Source organism: Ahaetulla prasina, chromosome 1 (assembly GCF_028640845.1).
Source record: "Ahaetulla prasina isolate Xishuangbanna chromosome 1, ASM2864084v1, whole genome shotgun sequence".
Taxonomy (NCBI): Eukaryota; Metazoa; Chordata; class Lepidosauria; order Squamata; family Colubridae; genus Ahaetulla; species Ahaetulla prasina.
Genome location: NC_080539.1, coordinates 360,864,003 through 360,875,739, shown reverse-complemented (window position 1 = coordinate 360,875,739; position 11,737 = coordinate 360,864,003). Strand labels below are relative to the sequence as shown.

The 11,737-nt window shown below is 41.3% G+C and overlaps 1 long non-coding RNA gene across 1 annotated transcript; it reads right to left on the bottom strand.

Moving 5' to 3' along the window:
• Window positions 1–556: 556 nt before the first annotated feature.
• On the bottom strand, window positions 557–10,187 carry LOC131188218 (uncharacterized). Its single transcript, XR_009152738.1, has 2 exons — window positions 10,033–10,187; window positions 557–9,638 (listed from the first exon to the last, which is right to left on the bottom strand). It is a non-coding gene; the product is annotated as an uncharacterized LOC131188218 (long non-coding RNA).
• Window positions 10,188–11,737: the final 1,550 nt, after the last annotated feature.

Sequence of the window (11,737 nt, the reverse complement as noted above, 5' to 3'; positions counted from 1 at the left end):
ATAGCACTTAGACTTACAGTAAATACTGCTTCATAGTGCTTTTACAGTCCCCTCTAAGTGGTTTACAGAGTCAGCCTATTGCCCCCAACAATCTGGATCCTCATTTTTCCCAATCTTGGAAGGATGGAAGGCTGAGTTAATCTTCAGCCTGGTGAGATTCGAACTGCCAAACTGCAGCTAGCAATCAGCTGAAGTAGCCTGGAGTACTGTACTCTAACCACTGCATCACCTCGGCTCAGTATATCAAAGATTGCTTAGTTGTGGGATCTCTGGCTGCTGTGTAGTTCATATCTTTGTTGGAAAACTCTTTTCCCTGCCAATCCAATGAATTTCAAGAGGCAAAACTTGCAAAGGGCTTTAGAAATCAAGCACGGAACACATCGCTTTAAAAGTAACAATGTTTATTTACACAGAAACATTCAGGACAGTGATGGTGGTACACTTCTTTCACAAAAACCAAACTTTGGGTGCAGTTTCAACATTTCTTTGGAAGCATGTAGTAAAGCTCTGCCTAAATCGGGGTGGATAACTATAGGCAACTTTATGACCTGTGGACTTTGCCTTCCAGAATTCCTGAGCCGGCATGGAATTCTGGGATTTGAAGTCCACAGGTCATAAAGTTGCCGTAGTTACTCACCCCGGGCCTAGACTGTACCACAAAAGGAGCATGTTTGAAATCCCTTCCCTAAATCATCTTAGCCTAAGAAAATTGTATTCCACACAATAAGCTGGTAGTTTCTAGTCAAGTATTTACAAGAGTCAATTTCCACATGGAGCACACCTCATTTCTCATATAGGGACTTTTACACATGCAAAGAAGTGGTATCTTCCAGCGTGCAAAGTTTTACTGCTTCCTAAAAATTACAGACGATTTTCACAAAGCAATGGGCTGCTCTCACCCTTCCTCACTCAAGCATTTTTTCACCCTATGGTAAAAGCTGAGATAATTTTTTTTAAAGCAAAAAGAAAAACAAAGACATCATTTCAAAATGAACCCTCACATTGCAAATCATCAATAAGCACTCATTTCTTAAGAAGCAGAATATTCACAATATGACTCTTATGGCTTGACAATGATTAAAATAAAATAACACAGCACTTTGGTTTTTTACATTTCTGAGCGTGTAAGAAAATTCACAAACCAGAATAAGAACGAGACCCATAAATCAGAACTAGGACGGAAGGCTTCCTCAAAAGAAAGGTATTCTGATTTATCTTCCATTGACAGGAGATTAACCTGTTAAATAATTCACTAGAGGTTTAAAAGGCAGTCTTCTTTTTTTAAGTGGCAAGCAATTCTGCAGGGCTTTTTGGAATTCTCCAATTTAGAATGGATGCAAAGGTGGTCCTTGACTTACAACCTCCCCAATTAGGATAGGTGTTCTGTTATTAAGTGAGCAGGACATTAAGTGAGCCACGCCCAATTTTACGTTTTTTGCCATGGTTGTTAAGCAAATCTTGTAATTGTTAAGCAAATCTGGCTTCCCCCACTGACTGTGTGTATTGGAAGTTGGCTGGGAAGGTGGCAAATGACAATCACATCCCCCAGGGATGCTGCAACTGTTGTAAATACATGGCAGTTGCCAAGTGCCCAAATCACAATCGCATAACCATGGGGACCTATAAGCGCAAGGACTTTTTGTCACTTTTTTTCAGCACCTTCATAACGCTGAACACTTGTTAAACTGTCGGTCGTAAGTCAAGGACTACCCGCATCACTGAACCCCTGCCCTGTTGAACCCCTGTATTAGTTGCGGCCAAGGCAAGCAACCAACATCATGGCAAGAAATTATTGTGTGGGTGATTTTCCTTTATTTGAGGGGTCTCCAAGCGGCATTAAATGGAATAAGGTGAAGGGGGCAAAAATCTTTCACTCCAAAGGGAAAACAGTATCAATTATCAGAATGCTGAGAACCAAGTAGGAATTTCCCCATGTCAAGGTAGACTATGGGAGAATCAGCTTTAGAAGTCTTCAGACTGAACCAGTGGGGTTTTTTTGTTTTTTTAAAATCAGGGCAACCTGGTCTGCCCAAACATGGGACGGAGCGTACTGCTTCCGCTTTCGCCTTTCAGCCCCAATCCAGGAGCCTTCGCAGGTAGTCAACTTTCCCGAAAAACCATTTTTGTGTTACATTTTATTTCTTTGTCGGTAAACAAAAATTTAACACTTCAGACTGAATGTTTTGGGGATGAACTTGGTGAGATTAGATCATGGGATGCTCAGAGGAAAGCAGAAAACCCACCAAATGTTATTCTGAATAAAGTGTTTTTCCCCCCCTTTTAAATACTTACCTCCTTACAGAGAACACCAAGGACCTCTCATTTCAACCCTGAGCTACAAATATTCCCCTTCTTTCCAGGCCTTGTTTAACCAACAGATGGTTATGAGGATTTTCTTGTTTTTTCGTAGCTTGCACATGGTTTGCAAGACTAAAGGACATTAAACAACCAATCACCCTGAACCACATTTTATGGCAATCAGATTATTAATTTCAAACCTAAATTATAGTGATAAAAACACCAGTAATCTTCTATGAGCAGTTTCAGATATTTATATCAATAAGAAAGTTGATTTCTATCTCTGTTGGTTAATCCCCAGCAATTTGAAGAACTAAAATAAATTCTTAATGGATACACATTAATGTGTATATACATATATATTAATATATACATAGATATGTATATGTAGAAAAAAAAATACACTATGTTACATTTTGCACAATAGAGTGGCCAGATTGGGAATGGTGGTTTGAAGCAGAATTTTGAAACTGACTTTTATTTCTATTTATTCTATTATTTATGATCTATTTATTTATTGCTGTTTAAAAAATAACCTCATTTAGTCTGGGTTCTGCCAACTTTAAAAAGATTTTCCAGGGTGGCTTTACTAAAGCTGGGAGAGATGTAATTCCAAAAACTGAATGCCTGCGGTAATCAAAGCAACCATTCAAATATACACACCCAATTTTCACTACTTGTTCTACAAAGGTAGAATCCAACCACAGTACAGCAACAGGATTCATACATCACACATAATAGTATTTATGGAGCTAAGGTTTAGTAGATTGTATGAACTCAGCCACTGGGTTGTTGTTGTTGTTTTTTTGAACCAAGGCTGACAGTGTGATGTTAAAGGTCTGTGATGGCGAACCTATGGCACGCAGAGCCCTCTCTGCTGGCATGCGCGCCATCGCCCCAGGTCAAATCTCTGTGGCGTTTCTTTCGTGAGCTTCTGTTTCCCTGCAAACGACGAAACAGAAGTTCACGAAAGAAAAAGATCTTACCACTTGCCATGCTGCTGGTGTTGGGATGCCCCGCCAGCTGGTCTTTGGGTCTCTGCTGCGCATGCGTGCATGTCCACACATGTCCATGTCCACATATGCGCATCTTTCTGTTTGGGCACTCGGTGTCCAAAAGGTTCGCCATTACTGTTCTAGGTGAATCCAGCAGTTGTTTTGTTCTCTTAACTATAATTTAACATGACGTAAGAATTCAGACACCATTCTCAAAAATGAGCTTGAGTTTCCATAGCTGCAGAAATTAAAAACGAAACAACAACAAAAAACCCTCTCCCACATTAGCTGTAAGTTTGCTCCAAAAATAGGAAGTCTGGGACAGAGAAAATGGGCTGCTATTCTGAAAACACACAATGTGTGTGGAGATGCTGCTTAATGGAGCTACACTTAATTAAGCCAGATAAAAGCTGCTCTCCTGCTCTTCCTTGATGTAGCTAATTGATAGCCTTTTTGCCACATTGTGCTTATTTTTACAGCCCACTGATCTATATAGAGCACAATATTTATAAGAGGATCACATGCGAACACTCAGAAAGGGTGGAGCTTGCCTTTCAATACCGATAGTCCTTGACCTATGATTGGTTGTTTAGTGACCATTTGAAGTTACAATCTACCTGAGAAAATGGAACTTACGATACAGATACAAAGTTCCTATGGTAGCCCGCCCCCCAAAATGATGTGACTCAGTGGTGGGTTTCTACCGGTTTGCCCCAGTAGCGGCAGCAGCGGGAGGCTCCGCCCACCTGCCCGGACGTCATCACGGATGCTCTGCAAATGGGCAGAAGGTTCTGCGCATGTGCAGAACTGCTGCATGTAAGTGAAGCGAGCGCACGCAAGCGCATGCTCCCAGTTCCGAATCAGTAGCGAAGGTAAGTGAAAACCACTACTGATGTGACCACATTTTCAGCACTCAGCAACATGGCTGCATTAATGGCCATTTTGTAGTGTCCTGCAGTCACATGACCTTTACAGTGGCTTTGCTTAAAACCAGCAGTTATTTTTTGTTTCAGCAAAACCAAGCCCACTGATTCGCTCAACAGCTGCGATGTTCGCTTAATGACATGGCATTTGTTTTATACCCCCCGAGTTCATTTAATGACCACTGAGAAAAAATATAAAATTACAACTATACCAGTAGTCCTTGTCTTATGACTACAGTGGAGCCCAAAATTCCCACTGCTTAAACACGACAGTTGTATAAGTGAGTTTTGCCCCATTTCCCAACCTTTCTTGCCACAGTTGTTAAGTGAATCACTGCAGTTGTTAAGTTCATGGCATGGCTGTTAAATGAATCCGATTTCCCCACTGACTTTGCTTTTCAGAAGGTTGCAAAAGTGATCTTCTGATGAGAACACGGCAACAGTCATAAATACTTGCCAGTTGCCAAGTCACACCTGACCATGGGGATGCTGCAATGGTCATTAAGTGTGAAAAATGGACATAAACTACTTTTTTCCGGTGCTGTTGTAATCTGGAATGGTCACTCAAGGAATGGTTGTAAGTCAAGGTTTATCTGTAACGGGCAGGCTCCGTTATGGTTCTAATTCGGGGGCTACCTGTACTGTGATGCCCATTTTGTCATTTTGATGAAAGCCTCTGATCCTGCAGATCCCTCTGATTATTGTGTTCAGCTGGGTTAAGGGAGTTCATGCCCACTTGCTTCATAAATCCAAAAGAACATGGCTAATATAAACCTGCTGTAACAAGAGCCACCTAAATTATGAAGCGGAAAGATAAAGGTCACGAACAAGACACTCAATTGATCTGGAGAGTCTGCAAACCCACAAAATCTCTTTAAAAGAAAAAAGAAAAATCAGCCTGGCATTTTATAGTGTGAATTAGCTGTTTAAAGATATTCAATGATTCAAGTAAGAACTTTTTAAAAATATCTGCCTATTTGGCAGCAAGCCCTAGGACAGGGGTCAGCAATCTGCGGCTCTGGAGCCGCATGTGGCTCTTTCACCCCTCTGCTGTGGCTCCCTGTCACTCAAAATATGCGTCACAACCGCCAATGTGTGACACCCGCCGGCACACAATTTATTGAACTTTTTAATCCCCGGTAGGCCAACCATGGATAAATCCAAGAAAAGAAAAATTTCAGAAGAAAACAACATTTAATTCAACTGCATATGCTAGTTATGTGGCCACTCAAGAAATAGTCGGGCACGGAAAGCGTTTTGTGGCTCCCACTGTTTCTTTTCTGTGGGAAACAAGTCCAAATGGTTCTTTGAGTGTTTAAGGTTGCAGACCCTGCCCTAGGAGATAGGGCTGCCTTGTGTCTAAGCGTGCCAAGAATTGAATTTAAAATCAACAGGCATTTGAACCTGAAACAAATGCAAAAGGGAACAAAGGTACCCTACCAACCTTAGGCAGTTCAATTTTACAAAAACTATTCCCATTAGTGCAAAGGGAAGCTGCTTAGATAACCACCGGCATCGAAATTTATTTTAATGGCAGCTTTATTAAAAATTGTCCATCTTTTTAATGCCTTCCTGCCTAAATCAGGACACCATCTAAAGAACAGTCTGTAGAGATTCTCAGTCATCCAGGTCATAATTGTCCGAAAAGTGCTTTTTCAGGAGGCAACTGGACTTTCTTGTTTTTTTTCTTTTGAAGATGTTTTGCTTCTCATCCAAGAAGCTTCTTCAGCTCTGTCAGGATAGTGGGGAATGGAAGGATTTATATTCCTGGCAGACAGCTGGTCATTTGCATCCTTTTAGAGGGTGTGGGAGTAGGAATGGATTTCCAGAGGAAAAAATTGCAGACTACAGGAACCAGGAGCACTACCTCAGGAAAACCAGGAGCACTACCTCAGGTGACCCTGAGGACACAGATAAACCTCCAATAACTCTCTACGTCTTCAGAAGAAACAAGAAAGTCCAGTTGCCTCCTGAAAAAGCACCTTTGGGACCTCTAAAGACATCTAATAGAAGAGTCTCTCAAAGACAAGAGAGGCCTTTCTAACAGAGTATTTTTCTCCCCAAATGCAATGAAGTTAACATTCTGGTCAGTCCTCTGAGAAATCTGGCAAGCTGCAGTCTCAACATACTTCAACGGTACCAGATTGAAAAAGGCTGGTCAACAGGACTATTTGCTTGTTTCCATTCTGAGCTGGGATACCAGATTTTAACCTTGCAGAGACAGAAATCCTGACTGATGAAATCCCCTGGATGCTGGAGAAATTTTAAACTTGTCAGAGAGAAATGTGACATATTTACTCATTAGAGTTGCATGTTGCTGAATCTTTCAGAATGAAGACCTAACATTTTTATGGAGTTTTTAAGGGTGAAAATGAAAAAGGAATTGGAAGTGAGGAGTTTTTGAATTTATATTATATTAGTCTCCCAGTGGAAAAGGTGAGTGCTTTTAAGCAATACTTGGACTACATGAGAAATTGATTACAATAACCCACCCACCCCAGTGTGGTACGGTCAATATATCACACTATTTACTCATTTCAATTTACACACTGGTTCTCTGTTCACAAAACACTCATGGTGGACTACAGCCTCCATCAACCCAACCAACAAGATAATTGCTGGTGATGGTTGGGAATGATAGGATTGGCCTGCGGCATATCTGGATAGTACCTGGGTAGAAAAGTTTAACCTAAGCAAAACAAAGTATTTGAACTATGATACACCAAAGACAAATTCCTTGTGTGTCCAATCACACTTGGCCAATAAAGAATTCTATCTATTTGTTATGGGGTGGGGGCTCCTCCCTGCTTTGGCCTCCCTCAGTTGCTCAGTCAGAAGGCCCAGCCTGGAGATGGCCAAAAGCAAGGCATGCTGGGATTTGTAATTTTATAATTCCTGGATGTCACAGATCCCATAGGCCTGGCTTTAGTTCCCCTATCTGGATTTAAGACAACTGCCTCCACTCCCATCCAGGATCTTTGCGGCCTTCCAGGTGTCCAGGCAGCAAGGAGGAAAGATGGACAGTTGCTAAGCAACCATACACAACCTGTGGATGGCATCAAAGTCCCAATTCCAGAACAGGATATCAGTCTGCAAGACTGGCATATCTGTAGGTGGGAGAACCTAGCCCCGTGTAACGTGTATTGGTGTTGAATACTGCAAAGCAACGGACGCAGACAATCTCCAATGCAGGCCCAGGGAGTGGGACAGGGACATCCTTTTCTGCTGGATATCAGCTCATTTGCTCCAGGTAGGTGGACAGTAGCAGCTCAGGAGGCAAAAAGACAGTGCGTTTGTTGCTAACCTTCATTTGGCGTTTCCCTTCATAGTTTGAACCTGAGGGCAGAGACATTCAAAAGAAAGCCACATGTTAAAAGCCATCACATGGCTACAGATCAGAGGTGGGTTTCAGCAGGTTCTGATCAGTTCTGGAGAACCGATAGGGGAAATTTTGAGTAGTTCGGAGAACCGGTAGTAAAAATTTTGACTGGCCACACCCCCATCTATTATCTACCACCCAAGTCCCAGCTGATCGGGAGGAAATGGGGATTTTGCAGTAACCTTCCCTGGATTGAAGAGGGAATGGAGATTTTAGTGTAGTGTAATGTTGGAGTGGGGTGGGAATGGAGATTTTACAGTAACATTCCCCTGCCACACCACCAAGCCAAGCCATGCCCACCAAGCTACGCCCACAGATTTGGTAGTAAAAATTTTTGAAACCCACCACTGCTACAGATGTCCCCTGCCGCCTGCTTTCTAGTGGGGCAAAGAGTGTATTCATTCAGAGAAGGATGCCACCAAGCTGGGGGCTGCAGATCTATTCCACTGTCTCATATATACATGCCCCCTAGACAGACAGGGCATCTCCATATATGTGCCAATTTTAAAAAATTTAGAACCCATTGACCAGATTATGTGCATTTATTATATAGCGTACACACTCCTAGACACGTTGTCTAGTTCCTGTATCAATGTTTCTCAATCTTGCCCAGGACTTCAGCTCCCAGAATTCCCCAGCCAGCATTCTGGCTGAAGAATTCTGAGAATTGAAATTCACACATCTTAATGTAGCCACGATTGAGAAACTCCAAAACCAAGAAAGACACGTGGAGTTACTCCAAACTAGTTTTCTTTATTATTCCTTACCTACAGGCAGGATTCTTGCCAAACTAAAGCAAACTACTAGCATCGCTAAAGGAGAACTTTCTAGGGAGGCACTGTCTTCAGCCTCTTCCTCCCAACCAAACTATCTAAACTTCACTGCCTCTTGCTCCTTTGGAATGTGGTCCCTCCCTCCCGGGAATCCAGGCTACAATCCACCACATAAATACTGCAGTACCACTTTGTTTAGTTTTGCAAATGTGCCATAGGAAGAAGATGCCACAAGAATTAACCAGGTCCTTTCCTAAAGATAACGCATGGAGAAGTGAAGGTACAAATTTGCAAGATAGTGGGTATGACCTTGCAAGAGAAGCCCCACCTCTTTTATATGTGGGTATAAAGGGGGCAAGGTTTCAACCAGGTTCCTTTGCCTGTCATCTTGCAAACATTCTGACACCCACATGGATATCTTGATGATCCTTATAGAGCCAAGTCCTTTCTCCACTCTCTCAAGGGCCCTCTTGCATGCTAATAGGGACCAAGTCTGCTACTATCACCAGGTAGTACTGGTGAAGCTACAGCAGACAATCAATAACCATTTGCACAGGTTAAACTAGCAGTTTCTGGCAGCCCTCTATTTTTTTTCCAAAGGCTGAATAATTGTTCTTTTTTTAAACTATGCAGAAAAAACATTATGCAGTGGCACAGTTGAAATTGCAGCCACTGCAGACAAGTTGTGGGAGAAAGTTATCTTTCTTATCCATACATGGGGTGGGGAAGAAAAAAAATAACAGTGCCTGAGTGGTGGTGGGGAGGCTTAAATTAAAATATCTGCAGTATACTGGCAATAATCCATATGCTCTGGCTGCGGAAAATCTGCAGGTGACCAGAAAAACTTAAACCTATGTTACCTTCCTTTTTTAATATTGCAGGATGCGGTTGAGCAGGACAACATACCAAAATTTCATAAAACTCTTAAACTGTTTGGGTGTAAAACTGATCCTCTCTTTTCGGCATTAGTGCCTATGCAGCCTGGTAACTACAGCCATTAAGCAGTCCAGCATACCATGCAAACTTGTCAAGATGGACACAACTTTAAGCAGGCCAATGTAATCTGGATCTGGCTTGTTGCTGGAAGATCCCTGCTTTTGAATGTTACCTCTCACTGCTAGCATCCCTTGAGGCAGATGTGGTCCAAAACACGGGTGAAATGTAAAATTTGTTACTACTGGTTCTGTGGGCGTGGCTTGGGGGGGTAATGTGACTGGGTGGGCATGGCTAACTTTTAAAAAAAAAAATTTAAAAGCATTTTTTCAACAACCTCTTCAGCTGAAAATGCTTTTAAAAGCATTTTTAAACAACCTCTTCAGCTGAAAATGCTTTTAAAGGGTTCTGATGATCCCAGATGAGTTGCCTGATCGCCAGAACCTTTTAAAAGCATTTTTCAACAACCTCTTCAGCTGAAAATGCTTTTAAAAGCATTTTTCAACAACCTCTTCAGCTGAAAATGCTTTTAAAGGGTTCTGATGATCCCAGATGAGTTGCCTGATCGCCAGAACCTTTTAAAAGCATTTTTCAACAACCTCTTCAGCTGAAAATGCTTTTAAAGGGTTCTGATGATCCCAGATGAGTTGCCTGATCGCCAGAACCTTTTAAAAGCATTTTTAAACAACCTCTTCAGCTGAAAATGCTTTTAAAAGCATTCTTTCAACAACCTCTTCAGCTGAAAATGCTTTTAAAAGCCTGTGATGATCAGGCAACTCAGCTGGGATTGCCAGAGGAAAAAAAGCTTTTAAAGGGTTCTGATGATCCCAGATGAGTTGCCTGATCGCCAGAACCTTTTAAAAGCATTTTTTAAACAACCTCTTCGGCCGAAAATGCTTTTAAAAGCATTTTTCAACAACCTCTTCAGCTGAAAATGCTTTTAAAAGCATTTTTAAACAACCTCTTCAGCTGAAAATGCTTTTAAAGGGTTCTGATGATCCCAGATGAGTTGCCTGATCGCCAGAACCTTTTAAAAGCATTTTTAAACAACCTCTTCAGCTGAAAATGCTTTTAAAGGGTTCTGATGATCCCAGATGAGTTGCCTGATCGCCAGAACCTTTTAAAAGCATTTTTCAACAACCTCTTCAGCTGAAAATGCTTTTAAAAGCATTTTTCAACAACCTCTTCAGCTGAAAATGCTTTTAAAAGCATTTTTCAACAACCTCTTCAGCTGAAAATGCTTTTAAAGGGTTCTGATGATCCCAGATGAGTTGCCTGATCGCCAGAACCTTTTAAAAGCATTTTTCAACAACCTCTTCAGCTGAAAATGCTTTTAAAGGGTTCTGATGATCCCAGATGAGTTGCCTGATCGCCAGAACCTTTTAAAAGCATTTTTCAACAACCTCTTCAGCTGAAAATGCTTTTAAAGGGTTCTGATGATCCCAGATGAGTTGCCTGATCGCCAGAACCTTTTAAAAGCATTTTTAAACAACCTCTTCAGCTGAAAATGCTTTTAAAAGCATTTTTAAACAACCTCTTCAGCTGAAAATGCTTTTAAAGGGTTCTGATGATCCCAGATGAGTTGCCTGATCGCCAGAACCTTTTAAAAGCATTTTTCAACAACCTCTTCAGCTGAAAATGCTTTTAAAGGGTTCTGATGATCCCAGATGAGTTGCCTGATCGCCAGAACCTTTTAAAAGCATTTTTCAACAACCTCTTCAGCTGAAAATGCTTTTAAAGGGTTCTGATGATCCCAGATGAGTTGCCTGATCGCCAGAACCTTTTAAAAGCCTGTGATGATCAGGCAACTCAGCTGGGATTGCCAGAGAAAAAGCTTTTAAAGGGTTCTGATGATCCCAGATGAGTTGCCTGATCGCCAGAACCTTTTAAAAGCCTGTGATGATCAGGCAACTCAGCTGGGATTGCCAGAGAAAAAGCTTTTAAAAGCATTTTTAAACAACCTCTTCAGCTGAAAATGCTTTTAAAGGGTTCTGATGATCCCAGATGAGTTGCCTGATCGCCAGAACCTTTTTAAAGCATTTTTTAAACAACCTCTTCAGCTGAAAATGCTTTTAAAAGCATTTTTCAACAACCTCTTCAGCTGAAAATGCTTTTAAAAGCATTTTTAAACAACCTCTTCAGCTGAAAATGCTTTTAAAAGCATTTTTCAACAACCTCTTCAGCTGAAAATGCTTTTAAAAGCATTTTTAAACAACCTCTTCAGCTGAAAATGCTTTTAAAAGCATTTTTAAACAACCTCTTCAGCTGAAAATGCTTTTAAAAGCATTTTTCAACAACCTCTTCAGCTGAAAATGCTTTTAAAAGCATTTTTAAACAACCTCTTCAGCTGAAAATGCTTTTAAAGGGTTCTGATGATCCCAGATGAGTTGCCTGATCGCCAGAACCTTTTAAAAGCATTTTTCAACAACCTCTTCA